The sequence below is a fragment of the Dreissena polymorpha genome, chromosome 10, assembly GCF_020536995.1.
Source record: "Dreissena polymorpha isolate Duluth1 chromosome 10, UMN_Dpol_1.0, whole genome shotgun sequence".
In the NCBI taxonomy this organism is placed as follows: domain Eukaryota; kingdom Metazoa; phylum Mollusca; class Bivalvia; order Myida; family Dreissenidae; genus Dreissena; species Dreissena polymorpha.
In genome coordinates, this window is record NC_068364.1 from 2,405,641 (window position 1) to 2,429,836 (window position 24,196).

At 33.9% G+C, this 24,196-nt stretch overlaps 2 protein-coding genes across 5 annotated transcripts in view; one reads left to right on the forward strand and one right to left on the reverse strand.

Moving 5' to 3' along the window:
• Positions 1-18,204, reverse strand: part of LOC127848464 (CCR4-NOT transcription complex subunit 2-like) — a 70,941-nt gene extending 52,737 nt beyond the window's left edge. For all 4 annotated transcript variants that reach the window (XM_052380942.1, XM_052380941.1, XM_052380940.1 and 1 more), the window contains exon 1: positions 18,118-18,204. The gene's annotated coding sequence lies outside the window, so the exon portion shown is untranslated. The remainder of the gene's footprint in view (positions 1-18,117) is intronic.
• A 5,321-nt stretch (positions 18,205-23,525) lies between these two features.
• The window catches only part of LOC127848185 (uncharacterized), a 41,185-nt gene continuing 40,514 nt past the window's right edge, over positions 23,526-24,196 (forward strand). The window contains exon 1 of the mRNA XM_052380486.1: positions 23,526-23,609. The gene's annotated coding sequence lies outside the window, so the exon portion shown is untranslated. The remainder of the gene's footprint in view (positions 23,610-24,196) is intronic.

Sequence of the window (24,196 nt, forward strand, 5' to 3'; positions counted from 1 at the left end):
CGAAGGGGGGCATAATAAATTATACTAAATATTCACAAAAACATTGCATACAAGATACATATATATAGGTTTATACGCTAAAATATACATTTGCAACTCAACAAATCTGAATATTCTGAATACGAAACCGCGGTTTTTCGCTGCCTGTTTGGCGCGTTCGTCAACAAAGGAACAATGAAACGCAGAAGCGGTGTAAAAAAAGACGAAAATTCACTAATTCCAGAAAACATGTTTGATAAATAACTACATTTACAGGTAAATGACATGTGTTTTCTTAATTGTATTTAATCAATTTGCATACAGTGATTTTTTTTGCTTTAATTTGTTACAGCCTGTGCCATTTGAATTGGGAAAATTAGCGCGATAAACCGTGAAATTGGGAAGAATTGCGCGATAAACCATGAAATTAGGAAACGATAAGCATTATAAATAGGATTATAAGTATCAGAATTGATATTGTTTTTAAGCGCATGTTCAGGGAGTTTTCTAGAAAAGGAGTCTGGTCAAATTGGGATGTTTTAAATCAATCAAAGTGGCAAATTTAGGAATGATTCATTTACAAAAAATACTAAATTAAAGTTATATATTTTGTAGGATGTTTAAAAAAATAATGTTGAGATCTAGAGTTAAGAAATCATTATTAAGTCAAAGAGACTTTTTTTTTTGGAAATTGGGCTTTTTTGGGGAAATTTTTGTCAGTTTTTTGGGAAAAAACGTGGATTTTTGTGATTGGGAAGCAGCCGAAAATCGGCTGTAATTTTGAGCAAAAAAAATCACTGCATATATATGATCGCGGTTGGCATGTTTTGGTTAACCTGAACTCTTAAGCTGAGGATTACGACTCCGTTTCGCCCCTAATACTTGTTCGCAACCGGTCAATTCGCCCTGTAAACGTATAATGGGAGGTGAAAATACAATTCCGAATTAAGAAATTAATAATAATAATAGAATCATGGAACATTAATTTCATGCATCTTTTATATTAATGCATTTCCAGGCATTTCTTTAAAAGAAGTTTGGTAGTCGTTTACCCCCAGTCTTTGTCGCAAAAAAATTGCATCCATGGGAGTCTTAAAACTTCCAGAAATACCAACATTTACATGGCCCAACATAAATTTTTAAAGGCGGACATTAACCCAGACAAACATGTACCTGTTAAGGGCTAACATTTACCCAGCCTTAAATAGTTGTTACAAACATTTGAGTTTTAAACTGTATAATGAGTGTATTTTGATATCTTTGCAGATGGAATACGGAAGGTATCAAACATGATGAGATCCGAGGTAGAAGTCACTGTTACAGATTTATTAAAACACGCACCATATCAGCACGGCAGATTACAGTACAAGGTGCGTGGTAAAATAATACATCAAAAGCTATTTTTAAAACAGCTATACACAATCTTTTCTAACAAAAAATAATTAAAAATAAATATCTATACAAATCGTTTATTTAAGCTAACTTGTGTGCGGAATAACATGCGTTTTTGCTCTTCCATTTAAAAAACGGACTTGTGGATTGATAAAGTTATTCAGTAATTTATTAACCTGTAGTGTTTGTCTTTCATTTACAGAAAAAAATGTCCGACCAGACTACAGGCCAGAATGAAACGCTTCCCAAGGCTGTTGTGCAAGATTCAGACAGCAACTAGTTATAAAATGATATTATGGACTAGACATATTCATTTATAGTTTGATCAAATGTCACGATTATGTGTTCTTCTGTCTTGCAAATTTAATACCGTAACATTCTAGCTGTGCATACTTAAAACATATTGGAGAAATCCTTCTCATAAAAATATGTGTACATATTTTTGGGACATTTAAATAAGCAAGCACACATTGTTTCCGTGAAAGCCACACAACTGTGTCTATATATTTTATATTACCTTATGGTTAAAATAGGTTTTTCCTGGCTTGTTTTGGTATTTTTTAACCTTTGTATCACTTTAAATACCCATGATGTAAACTTTGTAGGGGTCTGCTAGATGGAATCGCCGGTTGGTCTCAGAAAATGTTTTCTATGAAACTTTATGGGCATGTAACGAAATGATATTGTCTTTAATATTATTAAAGAAATATTTTCTTTGTATGGTTAACTATTTTTAATTTTGTAACCTGGAAAATTTGCACATTTTATATACTTTCATAATTGTTAATGTTTACTTGTGTACGTGTGTCGAGAACTAATTTTCTGTGTATGAAAATTTCAGGGCTTACTCTGCCATTCGCCAAATTAGCCAATGGCTAAAAATAAGCAAATTTGGCTACAAAAAATTCCATTTGGCTACATGGTTATCTGCATTATCACCCATAAAATATCCAATATAATAAGAATTAAGACATAAAAAGGTAAATTTGGCTACTGAAAATTTTGAGCCAGAGGGAGCCATGGAAAAGAAAGCAATAGGACTGTTCTTAAACTTTGTATTAGTAATGCAAAAGCGACTTGATTTTTTATTATTTTTTTGTGATTAATAAGAGACCAAAACTGAAACATTGCGTTAAAAAAAAATGATTGCAGTGTTTTTTTTCAGTTTTGGGGGAAGGGGGTCGGGTCCCCTGAGAGGGGGAAAATTCACGCGTAAATGGGGAAAAGGGGGAAATTTCTATGCTTAGCTAGTAACAGTACAAAATCAAGTTTTAACACTATAATTCACCATACAGAGGGAGAAAAACATAATTCAAACTCTTTTATTCATTAACATGTTATGTTCATGTTCAAAGTTCAAAATTTCTGGGCTTTTCAGCGAATTTATTAATTATTCTGGTGACCTCCTCTTCACCAAGTCTCTCCGTGTGCAGACAAAGTCTGATCAGGGACTTCAGTGTAGCTTCCCCAAGCCTGTTTCTCTGTGGCGTGCAAAGCAGGTTGAGCAAACTAAACAGTCTTTCAACACTCTGTTGACCGGACGTTTCTGGCGTTTCACTGCCGGCATTTGAAGAAGACTGACTTTTAAGTTGTACTTGTTTGAAAAGAATATCAATTTATTTTTAAGTTAAAACAGATTTGTCAATTTTTTTACGATAGCTTTTGTTGTTGTGCGACATGTAGGAATACTTATGGTTTGCGGTAGATGTCATAAAGCGAAAGTCGTGATAGTTAACTACGTACGGTTTGCGGTAAAGGCTAAAATAAAGTAAACACGTGGATGCAGTTCAGGAAAATTGTAGTAAATTCGTAACGAAAGACGTATTTAAATGAGGTATTGATTAAAATTGAATAACACTTCTGAGAGGGGAATTTTAAAAATATTTTGGGGAAAAATATATACTCTAAAGATGGGGGAATGGGGCCGAATAACGCCGAATATTTCATCAAAAAAAAACACTGGATTGGCTCTGTCTGTAAGGCCTACAAATCTTTGTATGTTTCCACTGACCCGACCGACCCTAATTTTTTGCGGACCCTTACCATTTTTTGGCCATTTGAAGTTAAGGTTTTGTATTTAATTTTTTAAACTGGATTATTTTATCAAATTATAATTTTGCCATCACAGAATTACATAGAAATGATGTTGCATAGATAATTGGAAGACTTTTGAAATTGAAATTACGTTTTTTTTTGTGGAAAATAACGTGTCAAGGTAAACAAGAGCTTGTCACAGTAGTGCAGAATCCCAGCCAAAATGTGTTTGCTTGTATGACAACATTTGTTTTAAAGAGTAGAATAATATTTGTAAAAACAAATAAAGGGAGATAATTCATTATGCTCCGGACAAAAATTTATTTTGAAATTACAGGTTTTTTTTGGCCTGATTTTATATGTTCCCAATCCCAAAAAGTGTACCTTTTTCCCAAAATGTGGCAAAAAATTCCCAATTTCCAAAAAACAAAACCAAAAAAAAAAATTTCGAAAGAAGTGTCTAATGCGTATTTTATCTCAATTTTAATTCAATAACATCTACCAAAGTATTATATGATTTTGTTCTTTTAATTTTAATGATTATAAAGAGTTATATCAAATTTAGTATTTCCCTAATCAGTTGACTTTACATGTGAAAAAAGGCTAATGAATTTATTTTCCCAATTTCCTGAACATGCCAATAAAATTCCCAATTCCAAAGCCTTGGGCTATCTTCCCAAAAAGTGGAAAAAAACCTGAAATAAACAAAGGGATATAATTCAAACACTAAGGTAGATAGAGTTATGGTTCTTCGTCACTGCACTTCTCCTACTTGCCATCTGTTTAAGTTTCAAGTAAATCCCTTCAGTAGATTTAGAGTTATGCTCCGGACAAAAATTTACTTTAAAATTATATAAAAGGGGAGATAATTCAAAAACTAAGGTAGATAGAGTTATGGTTCACTGGTCACTGCACTTCTCATAGTTGCCATCTGTTTATATCCTAAGTTTAAAGTAAATCCATTAAATAGATTTGGAGTTATGCTCCGGACAAAGTTTTAGCCGGACGGACAGACGGACAGGACCAATTACTATATCCCCTCCGAATTTTTTTCGGCGGGAATAAAAATTAAATGGCAAAGTTGCGGTAACCTATTTACCCTGTTTTTTTGGCGATATGTTAGTGGAAACAAACAACTTTGTTACGTCTTGTACATTGATGTTTAAATTCTTGCAGTTGTATACAATTCGCTCTATTATTGTATTATAGACAGGGTCGTCATAAATGAAGTATGAACTTCCTGTTTTCTAAGTTTGGAGGTTTTGATTTAAAAAAAAAGGAAGTTATGAGGTTAGAAAAAAAATGTTCTTACAAAACTTCAACCTTATTTTGAACAAAAAATTAATATCTGTGATTACACTTGAAAAGGTAAAATATGCATATCTTCTTTTCTATGCATTACATATATTAAGTTGTGACACTTCCATGGATGCAATTAAGTTTTGTGATTTTAACTGGGTAACCTTTCACAAATGCTCTGAATAGACATGGTTACCAGAAGTTAATTGTTTTTGCCAACTAATTGAGTATATGTGCTTTAAATGATTCTTGTAGATTGTTAATTTTTGATCCTTTTTTAGCTTGTTAATGTACTTCTGTTAAACCATTGCTAACAACTGAAAACATTACATTCATTAATTATTGAACTAAAATACTTCATTTGTAAGTTTAACATTGTTTGATTGTTTTATAATTTTGTAATAAAATAATTAAAATATGGCGTGTTGTGTAGTTTGTCAATAATACATACATAGTGAAATGCATCAAGGGCAAACGTTCCATCAAGCGATTTCATGCGACCTTTATGGTTTAGGTCTAGAAAGGCCGAAAACCAAAGAGGCCGCATACCAAAAAGGCCTTTTTCAAAAAGGCCCTAAAGTGACTACCAAAAAGGCCAAAAAATGAACCAAAAAGGCCTTAAAGCAATTATTGTTATTATTATATACAATTATAATTATTGTTATTATAGGTTTCAAATCTCTGGTTTAGGTCCAGAAAGGCCGAAAACCAAAAAGGCCACATACCAAACAGGCAGAATACCAAAAAGGCCTTACCAAAATTCAAATTCTTTATTACAAAATATACATAATATTAATTAATTGAAAATGGAGTACGACATAAAACATGTATGAAGTTTTTTTATTTTCTTTATTACAAAATATACATAATTTCAATTAATTTCAATTACATAATAATATTGTTTATCATGTGAATTCTATTTTCTATTAAATCAAAATGGAGTACGACATAAAACATGTATGAACTTTTTTCGCCTCAAACTTGTCACATAAATTAGAGATCGAATGCGGTCGCTATAGTCAGATACTACGCGAAAATAGAAAATGTAAGTTTTGCAACGGACGCGCTATAGAAAACGAGTGTCAATTTGTACTTGTTTGTCTCCTCTGTATAGAGAAATTAGAAAGGAATATTTAAAACGATATTTTTGAAGGTGGCCAACATTAAGTAAATTTGACATTCTCATCAGGGACCTATACAAACAAAGGGATGAGAAACTCACTGAACCGAAGAACAAGCGTTGTTACGCAAAAGGGAAACGAGACTTGCGACCCAACGAGACTTCGCGCGACAAGGCAAATTTTCACAGCCTCCATTTTGACAAAGCGAGACCGTGACAAAGCAATCGAGACAGAATAAGATAACAAATTAACCAAGTGTTGCCAACACAGAAGTATTCATTGCAAAGGTTTGTTGAGTTTGATACATCTTATTGTTTCATTTGTTTTCGACTATGCTTTGTATTTACTTATAAAACAACGGTGGGTATTTTCACCAAATCATGTGTATCATTGTTTACACTTCCATAATCAGAGAAACGTGTGTCGTGGCTTTTTTCAAAAGGCTTGGTCAAATAAAGCTCTATACTATTCATGCTGGTATATTCTTACAAACGTTACATTTTAACGCATTGTGTGATGCTAATTTTATTTGTATTATTAGCAAATTCATGATTTTGAATGAGCACAAAGGCAATACAATTTAAGTCAATTTTTTTATATTTTACCGCTTTCAGTTTCATCAACATATGCCGTGGCTCTTTTTGAAAGGCTCAGTCAATACTAGCCCTATATATATCATGTTTGTATCTTTACAAACGTTACATTTCAATGCATTGTGTGGTGCAAATTCAATTTGCATTATTTGCAAATGTATAATTTTGTATTAGCTCAAAGATTATACAATTTTAGTCATTTTTTTATTTTGTAATCACAATCAGTTTGATCAACATATGTCGTGGCTCTTTTCGAAAGGCTCAGTCAATACTAGCCCTATATTAATCTTATGGGTATCTTTACAAACATTACATTTCAACGCATTGTGTGATGCTAATTTAATTTGTATTATTTGCAAATTCATGATTTTGAATGAGCACAAAAGCAATACAATTTTAGTCATTTTTTTATTTTTTTAACAATATCAGTTTCATCAACATATGTCGTGGCTCTTTTTGACAGGCTCAGTCAATACTAGCCCTATATATATCATGTTGGCATCTTTACAAACGTTGCATTTCAATGCATTGTGTGGTGCAAATTCAATTTGCATTATTTGCAAAGGCATAATTTTGTATTAGCTCAAAGATTATACAATTTTAGTCATTTTTTTATTTTGTAATCACTATCAGTTTGATCAACATATGTCGTGGCTCTTTTCGAAAGGCTCAGTCAATACTACATGTAGCCCTATATTAATCTTATGGATATCTTTACAAACATTACATTTCAACGCATTGTGTGATGCTAATTTTATTTGTATTATTTGCAAATTCATGATTTTGAATGAGCACAAAAGCAATACAATTTTAGTCATTTTTTTTTTTTACAATTTCAGTTTGATCAACATATGTCATGGCTCTTTTCTAAATGCTCAGTCAATACTAGCCCTATAGTTATCATGTTTGTATCTTTACAAACGTTACATTTCAATGCATTGTGTGGTGCAAATTTAATTTGCATTATTTGCAAAATCATAATTTTGTATTAGCTCAAAGATTATACAAATTTAGTCATTTTTTTTATTTTGTAATCACTATCAATTTAATCAAATATGTCGCAGCATTTTAAGAAAGGCTCAGTCAATACTAGCCCTATAATAATCATGATGGTATCTTTACAAACGTTGCATTTCAATCTATTGTGTGGTGCAAATTTCATTTGCATTATTTGAAAAATCATAATTTTGTATAAGCTCAAAAACAATACAATTTTAGTCATTTTTTTAATTTTATAACCACTATTAATTTGATCAAAATATGTCGCAGCATTTTTGGAAAGGCTCAGTCAATACTAGCCCTTTATTAATCTTGTTGGTTTAAATTCATATTGTTTTATATTTGGCCAAAAAGAAAAATAGTTGTGTTTCCAGTCACCCGACCGACCCTATCTTTTTGGGGCCGACCCAAAAACTTATTATCCAATATTTGCCTTTTTTGTTAATTTTTCCCTGTCGAGTTCCGAGTTCGGCGATTTTTTTCCATCTCCGTCCATTATATTATACACATTGTGCAATCGGGGGACCAGTCTGTTTTTCCCGCAAAATCGATATCCGGCGTTCCGTTTGATTGTAAACATGGCGTCGTCCATTTTGTCCCTCAATTTGAACAAATGTTTTCATCATGCCTGAACAAAGTCTTTGAATTCTTATTCAAACTCCATGACTTTAAAGAATGTATGGCACAGATGCCACCCAGCACAGTCGAAGCGATCGAAACTGGAAGTTCGTGGGTTTGCTGCTGAAGAAAAGGTGAGTTTTTTTGTCTGTTGGACAGTCGAGCTTACAATGAGCCTTCGTTCGGGATTGGCCTGCTCCTGTCAACTAATTTGTAGCAACACGTAATTTAGAGATAAACAAAAACAATCATTTTATTTCTGACGAACAGCGAGGATCAATTTAAATGTAGTCAATGACCTTTATATTATTTTCAAGTGTAAATTGGCGACAGTCGTCTTTCGCGTCATAAGTTTTTGCGAGAGGTATTAAAACTTGAGACTGAACAATGGGTCCCTTAATGTATAGCACAAAGAACGATGTATCTCTCTCTCGTGCACAATTTTGCAGCAAAATGAAAATTTTCACCTTCAGATGGTAAAGAGTTAACATTGTGTGAAATATCTAACAACAAATATTTGATATAACTGATCCAAACTGCTATAATATTTAGATATTAGAACAGTGTTCAACACTTTACACAGATTTATGGAAAACATGAAAAATAAAAAGAATTTTAAATTATAATAAGTTTTTCCTTCCTACCGACCCTACTTTTTTTCAGGAGGTGACCTGAAACACAACTATTTTTCTTTTTGGCCTTTTCAGTGTGCTGAAAAGAAGCAAAATAGGGTCTCTTGCTCTTTAGACGGAAAGTTTGACCCCGCAAAGGAAAATGTCATGACGCCAGCGAAACTTGGGCGTACAAACCCAGGTCATTTCAACATTAAGAACTTTTAATGGTTGAAAAAGATTGTGGACTTTAAATAGTGCTGACATACATGTGTGTTCACAGCTATGCCAAGGATACTGATACTGTCTGATTCAACTGGGAAATTGGATTCCTTTCTTTTCCTGAGACGTACCTTGACCATCCCAGCACTAAGATGATGTTACTATATTCATGTCTACTATATAAAGCAGTGGCGACAAAACTTCACAAACCTTCAGACTTGCCGAAGACAAAAGAAAATTCAGTATGAATTAGTTTTAACTATTCAATTGATTAAATTAAACTGTTGCATTTTTTCATAAATGAACACATTCCAGCAGTGAATATCTCTGCTTAACTCAAAAGTGACTGTTAGATCTTTGATCATGTTAATCAAAAATGTGTTCCCAAAACTCATTATAAATATAAAATTTTCAAACTTGTTTAAACAAGATAATTTGGTATTTAATTTTAGTAAGCTTTTTGTATTGCTGTAGGCTTCGAATAAATCTTCTGCATTACCATGTCATAAGGAATCTCAATCTTTTGTTGTTGAAATAATAAATAGAAAATTGTTAGTATTATTATCAAATTTGTGTTGTTCTATTTCACATTGCAAATGGTTACTTGTGCAAAATCTTTTACAAACATGTGATTTTTTTTTACATGCTATTGAGTTATTAAAATATTTTCTTTAACTGAATGCTCATTACACTTAGTAACATGAATGTATTGTTACACATACTCTTAAACTTAAATAATACCAAGATTACCTATCATGCATGAACTAATGTGTATGTTTCAGGGATTAACTGATTTATACTGAGAAATAAAACATAAACGACTTTTATGAATTGCCTTGCCTTCAAATTCTGTTGATTTTTGTTCAATACTAGAACACGAAATCACGAAAAGACTTTCAGTACTACTATGGATATCATGTTCAAAAGGAGTCCAACAGAATAATATAATGGCATGCGAACCTTCATTGTCTCAGATGATAAAGAACAATTATACATTTTAAATTGTAAGCAATTGGCAGGCGTTAATAATGTTGATATTTTTCACACAGCAGAGTAACATTTTTGATTAATTAAAAGACCGGTCTTTGCTACATGCACATATGTGCGATATACATCGGCAATTGAAACCCTGTGAAACGAATGGTATTGCTACTTGTCAACGCAATCAGTAATTGGGGTCCGTGTAGCATACTGCGTGTTAATATTACTAATTATTTATTTACAAGACAAACAAGGCAAAATTGACCGAATATATATTTGTTTATTAAACAACGAAAGTCGAATATTGCGAAACAACTATCACCATCAATGAGCGAAATCGCTCGCAATCGAATGAATCTGCTTTCCTTCAGCTACATGAAGGTCAGTCTGGCTGCACAGGTTCTGAGCACCTCTGTTGGTGAATATTAAAATGGCATGCGAAACTTTGCTGCGTCGGAGGTTAAAAGAACAGTTATACATTTTGAGTTGTTTGCACTTTACATGTCTTGATTATGTTGCTATTTAAAACAAAACATAGTAACATTTTAATTCTATTAAAAGACCGGTCTTTTGTACATGCACATACGTGCGATAAACAACGGCAATTTAACCCTGGCGAAACAACCGGCAATTAATATTCATCAAAGGGTCCGATAATTGGGTCCCGTTCGACATACTGCGTAATAATTAGACTACATAATGATTGATTTTGAGATCAACAACGCAACAATTGAAAGAATAGGTACTTGTTAATTTAACATAATATAATTTGAATCCGAAAAAACGTAACCTGCTCAATAAGCAAAATCCCTCGCAATCGATATCGTGTAGCCGCATTATCGCTACATAGGGACCAATCAATCGAGATTATCAAATCTTGCGCACCGGTTTATTATCGCTACACAGGGATCAGTCGATCGAGATAATCAAATCTCGGTTTATTTTGCGTGCTGTAACGGGATATCGCAAGGTTGCTAATCCCTTTGTTTGTATAGGTCCCTGTTCTAATGCAGTCGGCTAATAAAAATACATCATAAACTTTGCTTAATATATTTTAATGCAACTGAAATGCGGTATAATGTAGACAATCTGTTATAATTGTTTAAAATATCACATAGAATAAAGCATTTTTATTTCTTTCGGTTTAAGTCTTCGAATTTAATGTAGCAAGTTTTATATCGTTAAAAGTTAAGAAACTATTTTTAAATCATAATAAATGCACAAGTAATTATCAATAGGTGCCAATAAGTGTCATTTTACACCATATGTGGGCGTTTTACTAATCCGTTATCTAAACAGATGCCACAAACTGTGAATGACCCTTGACACTTGGATACCCGGTCTGATTAGCGAGTTGTTTTTGTACATGCAAATTCTTTCAACTTCTTATATTTTAAAAAATGCAAAAAAAATTGTTTAAGATGAAATAAATAATATATAATGATATATTATGTACTTAATTATATGTGTTAAATATAATAAATATTTGTCTTTTAGAAGTCACTAATCCATATGTGTATATTTATTTTATTGTTTAACATAGTAATCAAGAATAACCTTGTACACTATATATTGTGTATGCTACTTTTTGACGACATTGACTATGTTATACGATTATAACAATGCTCATACCACAACACTCACACAATATCAACACACAACAAATTACCACTCGTGAAGAAATTCGTATAATTTACACAATTTAAAAACACTATATTTCAAACGCCAAATAAAGTCTGTATACTTACAAATATAATGAAAAAAACAAAGCAACTACTATAGACAACTTTGACACACAAACGGGTTATATATTTCTCAATAATTCTGGATCTTATATATATTTGGCCGCCACGTAAGTTTACAACAACTTCATTACTCATTGGTTACAATTTTAGATGCAAACAGAGAGTTCAGAGAAAAATAAAATTTTCATAAACGGATAATTACTATATGCTTATTGGCGATAAGTATGCCGACTTTGATAACAAAATTAGCGGCTTTTAATTAAAAAACTGAAACATCTATTGTACAGTATTACTCAACGAAAAATATTGTGACTACTGTAACTAACACTTCATACTGTATGCGATAATTCGCGATATTTTTGCTGACTTAAATTATAAAATTAACGTTTTTTAGGTAGACTAATAAACAAGTTATTACTATTTAATAGATATGATAATTATAATCAGCATAACTATTCAATGAAAATACAAAATATTGTATGGCTTTTCTGGTATACCATGAGCGGTCCATACAATAACCGAAAAGCACCGAAAAGCACCGAAAAGCACTCAATTTCTCTCTATATATATGCAATATATCGTTTCTAGTGTGTGTTAACGAGTTTAATTAGTAATTAATGGTTATATGATTGTATGTTTATACTACATTGTGCCCAAAATGGTAAATATCGGCAATTACCGACCGAAAAGCACTTCATGTGAAGACCGAAAAGCACTCAATTTCTCGCTATATATATGAATATTTGCGTTTTTATTGTGTGTAAACGGATTAAATTAGTTATAAATGGTTATATTTCATGCATATTTATACTACCTTGGGTTTATTATGAGGTATTAATGCCCAAAATTGGATAAATATCGCTAATATACCGACCGAAAAGCACTTCATGTGAAGACCGAAAAGCACTCAATTTCTCGCTATATATATAATATTTGCGTTCCTATTGTGTGTAAACGGTTTAAATTAGTTATAAATGGTCATATTTCATGCATATTTATGCTACCTTGTGTTTATAATGAGGTATTTATGCCCAAAATTGGATTAATATCGGCAATATACCGACCGAAAAGCACTTCATGTGAAGACCGAAAAGCACTCAATTTCTCGCTATATATATATGAATATTTGCGTTTCTATTGTGTGTAAACGGATTAAATTAGTTATAAATGGTTATATTTCATGCATATTTATACTACCTTGTGTTTATTATGAGGTATTAATGCCCCAAATTGGATAAATATCGGCAATCAGGCCCGTACCCAAGGGGTGGGCCCAGGGGCCCGGGCCCTCCCAGCTGGCTGTTGAGTTATGTTGTTTTTTTAAATAATGGACCTACTGCAAATTGTTCTCTCCTGAAACACAGTACACTTTCACTCAATACAAAAGAGCAGACGTGTTTTCTTGTCCCTGTTAAACAAAAGGATTAGCGCTAATTTACTCGCCGGTGGAGATAAGCCCTAAGGCAATGTTTTCTTATCTCCTGGTACCCACATCCCCGATCAGTCAATTACACCTTGGGATCTTGAATGCTTGATTAAACAGGTCTTTTGATTGACCAAGGAAAGAGAAGCAGCGAATGGAAAAAACTGACACAGGAGTTCGTAGGTCTGGACATTGCTGACGTTAATAATTTGTGAAAAACAAATAATGTTGGAAGCAATAAGGCGGTAATGTTGATACTCGTCTTTGTCCAAGGCCCATAACTTCTCAAAAATAAATGAACCGGAACGAAACTGACACTTCATCTGTAAGTCATGAAGCTAGACTCACACACCAAATATTGGGTCAATATCTTAAAGCTATTTGAAAAAAAGCCGGAAAATGAAATGCCGGACGGATGGACAGACGGACGGACGGTCCGACTGCTATAGGCCATCCTACCGGGAGCATAAACATCAGCTCTACATTTGAAAGAGTTGCGTAAAAAACCTCCTGAAAACGGTTGTTATAGTTCGATTGGTCATTGTCGGCTCGGGTACTATTAAATGTACTCCAAAACTCTGACTCTATGATAGGCCCCCCCCCCCCCCCCGGAGAGGTGCCACCTCAAAGATTTTTCACTGGGCGGATATATGACCCCTCAATGTTTTTTCTTTGGCGGAGAACATCCCTCCTGCTAAAAATTAGGGGGCGAAGTAATGTCCTCTTCTCAGAATTCATGACCCGGATAAGTGCCCCCTAAATTTTGTCTTCCCCTTAAAGTACACCCTGAGCAGATTGATCCTGCAGGATTTGTCTATTCAGGTAGTGCCTTATAAACAAGGAAAATTGTGTGTGTGTGTGTGTATTGTTGTTTTCCCTACGAGTATTCGTATACTAAATCACAGTGTGTATAAGTGTGTTCGTGTGTGTGGAGTTGTATATCCGACCATTCGTTAATATCCTTTTAAATGATACACATGTATGTGCTGTTTATTCTAACTGATCCATCGAGAAACTTGACCGAACGTACAAGTCATGCAAAAACTGCGTAATTGTTTGGTTCAGATGGACGCCCTGCAGTAATGCTATTATTATAATAGCTTAAGCGTTTATTCCATTTTGAAATGCTGTTGTAAAACTAAGACAGATTTTAACAAACCCTTTGGATAAATACAAGTTAAACCCAATCACTATCGATTTTGCTAACAATTAATCCACCGATACTTTAATACCTAGGTCAAACCTAGGTCAAACAAATTACATTTCATAAGATCGGACCACTCTATTGAAGTCATACCATTAATACCAGTGTTATGACAACTCAACTATGTTAAATAATAGGATAAATAATTTTATTATGAGAACGGCAAAATGTGAAGAGATTTCTCGCCGTATTGAAAAAGTTTTGATTGAGAATCTAAACATTTGCCGTCTTCGGCGTCTATTAACAAAAGTTTGTAATCGGTATGGTCATGATTTTAATTAAATGAAACTAATTGAACATTGGCATACAACATGTGAAAATGCTCATTCAGTTCCGGTTAACTATAACTATCAATTCCTAACATTGGGCTCAACTGAAAATGCATATATTTGATGCTTTTCTGCCACAACAACGCGCGGAAATAACGTGAACATGTGCAATGTCAAGTATTCATGTCATGTCCATACTTAATTATTTTTTTTTGCACAAAAATGGAATCTACAGTTCGCGAACGGTAACTTACTAATGACTCATATGTCACTTGTTATGTGATTAACCAATAAAGGTTTGTTTCTCAGAGCTCGATTCACATATTACTTCATCCCTCATCTGAAGCAAAATACAAAATAACATAAGTAAACTACATAGATTAAGTATGATGAAAATAAGGTGATGCCAGAAGTTAACAAAGAATATAATGATTAGTAGCATACTTCAATTGAATAATGACATTGCTCATTCATCAAATATTGCGATAAGGATAGAAGTAAACACATGAAGTATCCATTTAACATTGATATTTATTACAATCCATTAAATCCTACGATAGAAATTATTGTACATAAATACATTTATTTGTTTCTAAATTATTTCGTTAACAATTTGGATTGTTCATTCGTTCGTACGTCGACTCGACTAGGACCACTCAAGTCATCTTTGGGTCTGGGACTGGCTTTGTCTGTGTGTGCGCAAATGGCTGCTGAGGCCGATCCTGGCACGGAATATTCTTGTACAAAGAGGAGGAGTGGGACGTCTCCAGTTGGGCTTGCAACACGGGCCTTTCGGGCTTGCCTCTTCTCTGCCGCAGTTGTTCTGTTCGCCTCATACGTCTTGGCGCCATTGCACACGGAGGAGCACCAGGTGGTGCGATAAATTAAGAATTGTTCTTACGGTAAGTGTCTGGGTTGATTGCAAACTGGAACAGACGAAAGTCCCAATGGGGGCACTTATCCGCCATTTAAATTATTGTGAGGGGGCAGATATCCGCCTACTAAATTCTTACAATGGGCACTCATCCGCCCCTCCAGATTTGCTTGGAGGGCACCTCTCTGCCCCCTTAAAATTAGGGGGCACCTCTCCGGGGAGCACCTCTCCGAGGGGGCGCCTCTCCGGATACCAAAAATCTGCTCAATATCTGAAAGCGTTGCTTAAAAAACCTCCGGAAAACGATTATTATAGAGAAAATTCCAAACAAATGTCGGAGTTGTAGACGATTGTGATGGTTAATGTGTGTTGATGAAGGTGAAAGTGAAAATGTGTAGTAGATGATAAACATTTTATTACGAATTTATTATGAAACTTTAGAGGAAATTTGAATTCAAAGAGAAAATAATATTATGGTTATATGTCAGTCATACGTTATTACACATTTCTTAATAAAGTTGTTTGATTTTTAAAGTTTGCTTTCCTTCTTCATCAAACATCACACATTTCTGAAATACAAAGCTTTAAACATCGGTGTGAATTTCACACCAATCTGTAAAGCTCTAGACTTCAGAAAGTTGATGATTTACATGTTATATTTCATAAATTTACATCAGGAAATAAGTTTTTTAAAGCTTAAAAATTCACCTTAAAAAGTGCCAAATTAAGAAAAACTGGAAATTCGGAAGGGGAGGCCCCTCCCGCACCCTCCCCGCTTGGCCCCCCCAGTCGGCCCTGGCAATATACCGACCGAAAAGCACTTCATGTGAAGACCGAAAAGCACTCAATTTCTCGCTATAATTTGTGTTTGAGCTGTAAATTAATAGTCATAATAAAATGCGTGTTAAGTTACCAGCGTACACTCGATACTCGCGCAATGAATGGTTTTAATGGAACGATTAAAATCGCTATTATTAATACAAAGCACATTAACAAAAAGTCATGCTGCAGGTAGTATAAATATGCATGAAATATGACCATTTATAACTAATTTAAACCGTTTACACACAATAGGAACGCAAATATTATATATATTAGCGAGAAATTGAGTGCTTTTCGGTCTCCACATGAAGTGCTTTTCGGTCGGTATATTGCTGATATTTATCCAATTTTGGGCATTAATACCTCATAATAAACACAAGGTAGTATAAATATGCATGAAATATAACCAATTATAACTAATTTAATGCGTTTACACACAATAGGAACGCAAATATTATATATATAGCGAGAAATTGAGTGCTTTTTGGTCTTCACATGAAGTGCTTTTCGGTCGGTATATTGCCGATATTTATCCAATTTTGGGCATTAATACCTCATAATAAACACAAGGTAGTATAAATATGCATGAAATATAACCATTTATAACTAATTTAATCCGTTTACACACAATAGAAACGCAAATATTCATATATATAGCGAGAAATTGAGTGCTTTTCGGTCTTCACATGAAGTGCTTTTCGGTCGGTATATTGCCGATATTTATCCAATTTTGGGCATTAATACCTCATTATAAACACAAGGTAGTATAAATATGCATGAAATATGACCATTTATAACTAATTTAAACCGTTTACACACAATAGGAACGCAAATATTATATATATAGCGTGAAATTTAGTGCTTTTCGGTCTTTGCATGAAGTGCTTTTCGGTCGGTATATTGCCGATATTAATCCAATTTTGGGCATTAATACCTCATAATAAACACAAGGTAGTATAAATATGCATGAAATATAACCATTTATAACTAATTTAAACCGTTTACACACAATAGGAACGCAAATATTATATATATAGCGAGAAATTGAGCGCTTTTCGGTCTTAACATGAAGTGCTTTTCGGTCGGTATATTGCCGATATTTATCCAATTTTGGGCATTAATACCTCATAATAAACCCAAGGTAGTATAAATATGCATGAAATATAACCATTTATAACTAATTTAATCCGTTTACACACAATAGAAACGCAAATATTCATATATATATAGCGAGAAATTGAGTGCTTTTCGGTCTTCACATGAAGTGCTTTTCGGTCGGTAATTGCCGATATTTACCATTTTGGGCACAATATAGTATAAACATACAATCATATAACCATTTATTACTAATTAAACTCGTTAACACACACTAGAAACGATATATTGCATATATATAGAGAGAAATTGAGTGCTTTTCGGTGCTATTCGGTGCTTTTCGGTGCTTTTCGGTTATTGTATGGACCCTACCATGAGGCCTTTTTGGTTCACTTAGGCAGCCTTTTTGGGAAGGCCTTTTTGGTAAACGGCCTTTCTGGTACTATACCACCTTTATAACCGCGACTCAAAAAGGACCCACGCCTCAATAAAAACAAATCATAAATAAACAGTATAAATTTAAGTTACTGCTCAAACAATACTTATTTTGATGATATTATGTACTGATTTCTGTAGATATAGCAATTGTTACATTATTATGACCGATGACAGTTTGTTACGAACAAATGTAATCATAAATTCCCATATATATGTAACTGATAACCGAATTGCCATGACAGATTAAACAAAGCCATTCGCAAAACATATTTAGTTATTTATGCATTGTATCCTTCATTTTGTAGTAAATATCAACAAATACACGTGCGAAAATAATTCAATTTGGACCAAATAAGTCATTCTTAGAACCAAAGTAAAGCCAACAAATGTAAAATTACCATTTTTCACATTGCTTTCTTTTCTAATTTTCTAATAATTTGCTCTTTTAAATGGAGGAAATATTCTCGAAGGAAACAAGCCGCAAGGTAAAACGGTGAATGGTTAACTTACACATGGTTCTTTACGGTGCATGCGGTTTATATTAATAATTACTTAAGAATTATTGATTATAATCAACAGAGGCAAAAAGTTAATGCTTATAATTTTTTAATTGGTTGACATTCAAAACAGAGTGGCCGTTTGGTTTGGGTCGCTTCTACCCCGCTTTGATCCGAGTTGTTCCAATCCGGTTGTTAGTTTTCAACAATTTCAGCCCCAAGACAGTTTGACCAGGGGACCAACACAAACAAGGTCCCTTTTTGGACTGAAGGGTCCCACTCAATACACCATATTTGTTACCTAAACGCGTTATGGATATATATTTGGGACCCTTTGTAACCACTACAAGTATAATTATCTTCTATATATTAACTATAACTATGTATAACATTTTTATTGACAGATCTCTATAACAATTTATGATCAGTGAAAACTGAAATTTAGATTATTCATATTAAGAGGGAATGCAATTCAATTTATTTGATATGTCATTAATGAATGGCTAATATTAGTGCTTGTTGTCTTTTAATATGACCCTCCTCATGCAAAATGAGTTTGAAACCAAAAGACTCCAGCGCAGCATTCGAAATCACACAGTCTGGTCATTAACTACGCTTTCCGCTATAAAGTCACTCAAGCTTTTGGATTTTATTAGCAGATAGGGTAGATCTGACCAGTCTGTGGGATTTTTGCGAGGACATTAATATAACACTGTTATGATTGGGTAGAATTCTAATTTTAACATAGAACAGTTATCCAATAGAATTCACCCCTCCCCGTATACATGAGAAACGTAGAGGTTTCCAAAAGCCTTACTCCTGTGGCTGTCATTAACCGCCTTATCCACATTTAAACAATTAGAATGTAAATAATTATAAACAAGACTATTGCCAAGCAATAGATATATCCCCTACCGGCTCTACCATTGTCATATTTTTTTATTTATTGCCATAGCAACCAGAATTTTTTACGTATGAACAAAATGAAATAACGTGCATAATGTCCATATTGCCGTCTATCCATGTTTCAAGTTTCATGAAAAAATATTAAGAACTTTTAAAGCTATCGCGGGATCCAGAAAAGTGTCACAGACAGACTCACAGACAGACAGACTCACAGACACACATAGCGCAAACCATAAGTCCCCTCCGGTGAAACCAACTGAGTACATATCTGGCCCAATATTTAACGGTCATTGCAAATTTTACTTTTTGGAAATATGTTTTTTGTCGGACAACATAACATAAACAGCACAGTGTTTTCGCTGATAAATAAATAACGTAAATGCTCTTAATTTATATAAACATATTCTATTAATTATTTTTACACTCAAATTAAAAAAGTAAAGATCTTAATTTGAGTAAATTAGCTTTAACAAATATGCCAGAACCTCCAGATTTTCGTTTACACTTTCCTCAATGGGAAATAAGGAGCGTATATCCGCAACTGGATCTGGATGCAGAGGCGTAGCGAGGGAGGGCACTTTGGCCCGGGAGCCAACACGAGGGGGCGCCCGAAGAGGATTAATTGTATTCGTGTTGGACTAGAATTTGTAGTGACAGACACCAGTCTACTACGATGGAGCGGATGGGTGACCAGATAATGAAGAATCGGTTCTGAGGTGACCAGCAATCTCGTTTTGGAAATACGACAGCAATTCGCCCATTCGGAGACTAAGCAATACCACAGAAAGACATTCTTTTTATGGAGACGTTATTTTTAAGTTTTCTATGACTATTATGAGAATTTCGTTGGACCAACGCGTAGGTAGAATAGTTGTGAGTAGGACTCAAATGATCCGACAAGAATTGCCGAATTTTATTGTTTATGTAAAGTTTACAAATTCTAACCACAAATAAACATACTGTTTTCAAGTATTTCGTGTAATAAAGATATATGAATCACTGTTAAGTGGGAATCTGAAACCAGATGGAGTGCGAGATTTGAAGTTGTTAAAGCAAGCTTTGAAGAATTAAGGGAACTAGTGGAATTGCTAGAGAAACTAAAATAAGAATCAGTCAAATAATACAAGAACTGATGCAAAAAGGTTGTTTGAGAATGTTATAGAATTCTTTTTCCCCGTGTTAATCTATTTCTGGAGAGACATTCTAAGAAGGATTGGTCGGGTTCAAAAACTTCTTCAGGACCTTACCATTCCCAATACATTTCAAGGATGCAGCATCTGATCTTGAAGCATCGAAAATACCATTTAACTTAACGCTCGATTGTTTGTGCGAACACACACTTACTATTGCAAAGATAAGATGTGAAGGGGGATTGAAATTAAAAGACGAACCAGGAGAAGGAGGATGCCTTGAGAGTTGGCAGGGGATGCCGACCTTTCTGAAGAAGAGGTGTGTGCGTAGTGAAGAGCGTTTGGGATAAATTTCAAAAAGAAATAACAACTAGATCCATTCGCCTCACTGAAGTGAACTCAAAATTTAGATTTTTACTGGATGTTCACAATTTTGATAAAAGCGAGGATTTAAATAGGCTTCGCAAAAATTGCTTCGATTAAGCAAATTTGTATGACACTGAATAGAATGCGAAGAACTGTTCATGGAGATTCGGGCATGTAAAATGTTACTAACTACGAGAGGTGATTTCTTACCATCGACACCTTTGGAACTTATTTCTTTAATTGTGTCGTATGGTGATGTCTTTCCCAATTTGCGTATTGCTCTGCAAATTATTTTAACAAATGCAGTATCAATAACCAGTTGCAAGCTTTCCTTCAGCAAGCTGATGCCAATTCTCTCATATATAGGGGCATCGATGGGAAAAGATCGTCTCTGTTATCTTGAACTTCTCAGTAAAGAGAAGGAAACAGTTGAAAAAATACTTTGATGCTACCAGTGAAAATTTGCGGACATGAAGGCGAGAAAAATCAATTTAGTATGATGCATTTTTAGCATTGGCGGCTTGGGTGGCTGTTGATATAGAAAAACCGTTAATATCATTTTTGTTGTCGTCGTAGAAGTTTACATTTGATTTTCTCCAAATTGTCTTCGTATGCATCTTTTAATCTCATCTAAGAACAACGTGTTCGTGGTGAGCTTTTGTAATCGCCTTTTGTCCATCGTGCGTCGTCATCATTTGCCTGGTTTGGTAATATCGTTATTTTGTAATAATGAGCATCGACTAATGTGCTGTTATTTTTCAATGGCACCAAATACTGAACTACAATTTTTCACGGGAGGGGGCTCGGGCGCACAATTTACACATTGCACCCGGGCGACGAATACTGTCGCTTCGTCTCTGGCTGGATGATCCAACTAAAATATCATCATATGCATCAAGTTCTGTCTCAGCAAAACAACATATGTCGTAGTCCTTTATAAAAATGGTAAACTCTGGACTTTTTAATTAATCAAAGGGGCCTTTTCACGTTTTGGTAAATTGACAAATAAAAAAAATGATTCAGATTCGCAAAATGTCGTTGTAGCTATGATATTTGTGAGGAAATAGTAATACTGAGCATTTACTATGCTCTAAAATATCAAGTATATGCATCATTTGACGATTAAAAAACCTGAAAATTATAAAGCGTTGCAACTCGAAACGATTGTATAATTTAGAGAGTTCTGTTGTTGTCGTTATATTTTGCGATCATACGAGGATTGATTATATAAAGTATACAATACATCACTCATTGTATGAGCATGGATGGCCGAGTGGTCTACGCGATAGACTTTTACTCCAGGGATCAGTGGTTCGAGCCCAGTTTATGGTTATTTTTTATTCTTTCTTTAATTTTATTTTTGTTTTGTTTTACTGGAGATTTTTATATCCAATGTTTACATTTATCAATATAAAGCATTTAAGGACAAACTTCAATACATGCCAACATCTGTGAAAAGGCCCCTTTAAATGCATGTGCGTAAAGTGTGGTCACAGATTAGCCTGTGCAGTCCCATAGAGTTTGCAAGGTCAAAGAAACAACCCACTTGTAAGGGTGAAACGACCAATTACGAAACGACTCATGGTGACCTAGGGCGAACAGGTTTTAGGGCGAAACGACCCGATACCCCTTTTAACCACACGAGTTTACACATGCAAGTCTAATACCACTCTCTTACACTGCGGTTCATTACGCACGACAACTCTGCTAGGAGAATGGTCTAATACGTTTAGTCAATCTATTTCATCACTGGTGATGTGTAACCTACGACTAGTGATACAGGCAACAACAACAAAACTTGTTTACCTTGGATTGTGCAATTCTAGCTAACGCTTGAATGCTTTACTTTATTTCACAATGATTGTTACTTCTAATATGTATGCTATTTTAATTTGTGTGTATTTTTTTTACGGTGCTTTATAAACTCTGCTTTGAATAATTTGTCATAAGTGTATATTTTGTTAATTGGCAATATACCGGAGGCGTTCGGGCAAGTCGGGAACGTGAAAGGTATGGTCAAGTTTTCAAAACCATGGATTTCAATAGTTTTTGAAAACCAGAAGTGAAATGACCCTGTGCTTGAAATGTTCAGGGGTCAAATGGATTTTTTCAGGGGTCAAAATACAAAAAATATAGCTTTGTATAACTTTTAGTATATCTTAAAAGACTTGCTTAACTAAAATTCCAAAAGTAATGTAAGACTCAACACCTTTAGTCAAAGATCAATTCATTACTGGAGCAGTTTGGAAGAATCCACAATATCTGCCACAAGTGTTAAAGCGGGTATATACGATCTTGTCAAATATGTATTTATTAATATAAAATGTGTAAAAACTTATTATACATATATTTCAATATGAACTAAAATAAAAGTTAAGAAGAACATGTGTCGAAAAATGCTAAATAAGCCAGATATTTAATTCTGAAATCGAAAAAGGCTGTACAGCCGAATTCGCCAGCATGTATATCATGCATGTACGATGTGAATCTAAATTTAGTTTAACGGTTCATTTGAAATTCCTGCAGCGATATCGATTCATACGACACACAAACACTTACTAAAAAGACGAATGCATCGGTTATTGTAGGAAAATAATTACGAATTATCTTCGTCACAATCGGCTCAGGGCCCTAATTTGTATTTGCTGTATTTTATGAAATTCGTCTTACATGTATCATTTTTCTTGCATATTGTGTGTTATTATAACATATTTGTATCAATATTTTACAATTCAGCACATATAAAAATCGTATATACCCGCTTTAATCAATTTAAATCGTTGCTAAATTCTGAAAAATGGAACATTAAGAAGTTTAACCCGTCTGTAATTTAAGGTAAATTAACAATTAAATTTACTAAGCGCACTCTAGAGAAGTTTTAACAAAATAGTAATTATCAGAGAGAGATTCTAAAGAAGAGACCATTGATCAGAGGGGCCACTACAGCATAGCTAAATTACAGCCCAACAGTCCAGGTATCCAGGTATCTAGGTATAAAAACAAATTTTTCTATAATAAAACATAACTCACATTTTATGTAACTGTTAGTTTCGTGGTAACCTTTGCATCAAAATGATGCAAGGAAGATAATTTGGAAGATTCAAAAGTGACAAAATTGCAAAATGCTTGCATTAAAATTCAGGATTCTGCTTCCTCAGGGGTGGCGAGATCTCAAAAAACTATACTTGTCCGCGGACAACCATTTAGGAAATTTAACTTGTCCGTTGCTGAACTACACTTGTCCGTTAATGTTTATATAAATTATAAACGTGATAATTGATTAATGTAAAACAATGTGGAATATACCATGATTTGCTAGTTTTGTTTATAGTTGTATTTCAATAGTACATTCATTATAGCAGTATATTATAAACAATATAAAGACTTTCTAAAACTTTTAATCTTGCAAAGCTAGTGTTATTAAAACATGTGTTGAATATAAGTACATCGTAATCTTAACAAATTAAACTAGTCCAATATGTCAACCTCATCAGACTGAGGATCTGCGCCGCTACTAGTAGCAATTTGATTATCATCAACTGTTAACCATTGAAAATCTGTGAGCCAAGTTTCTTGAA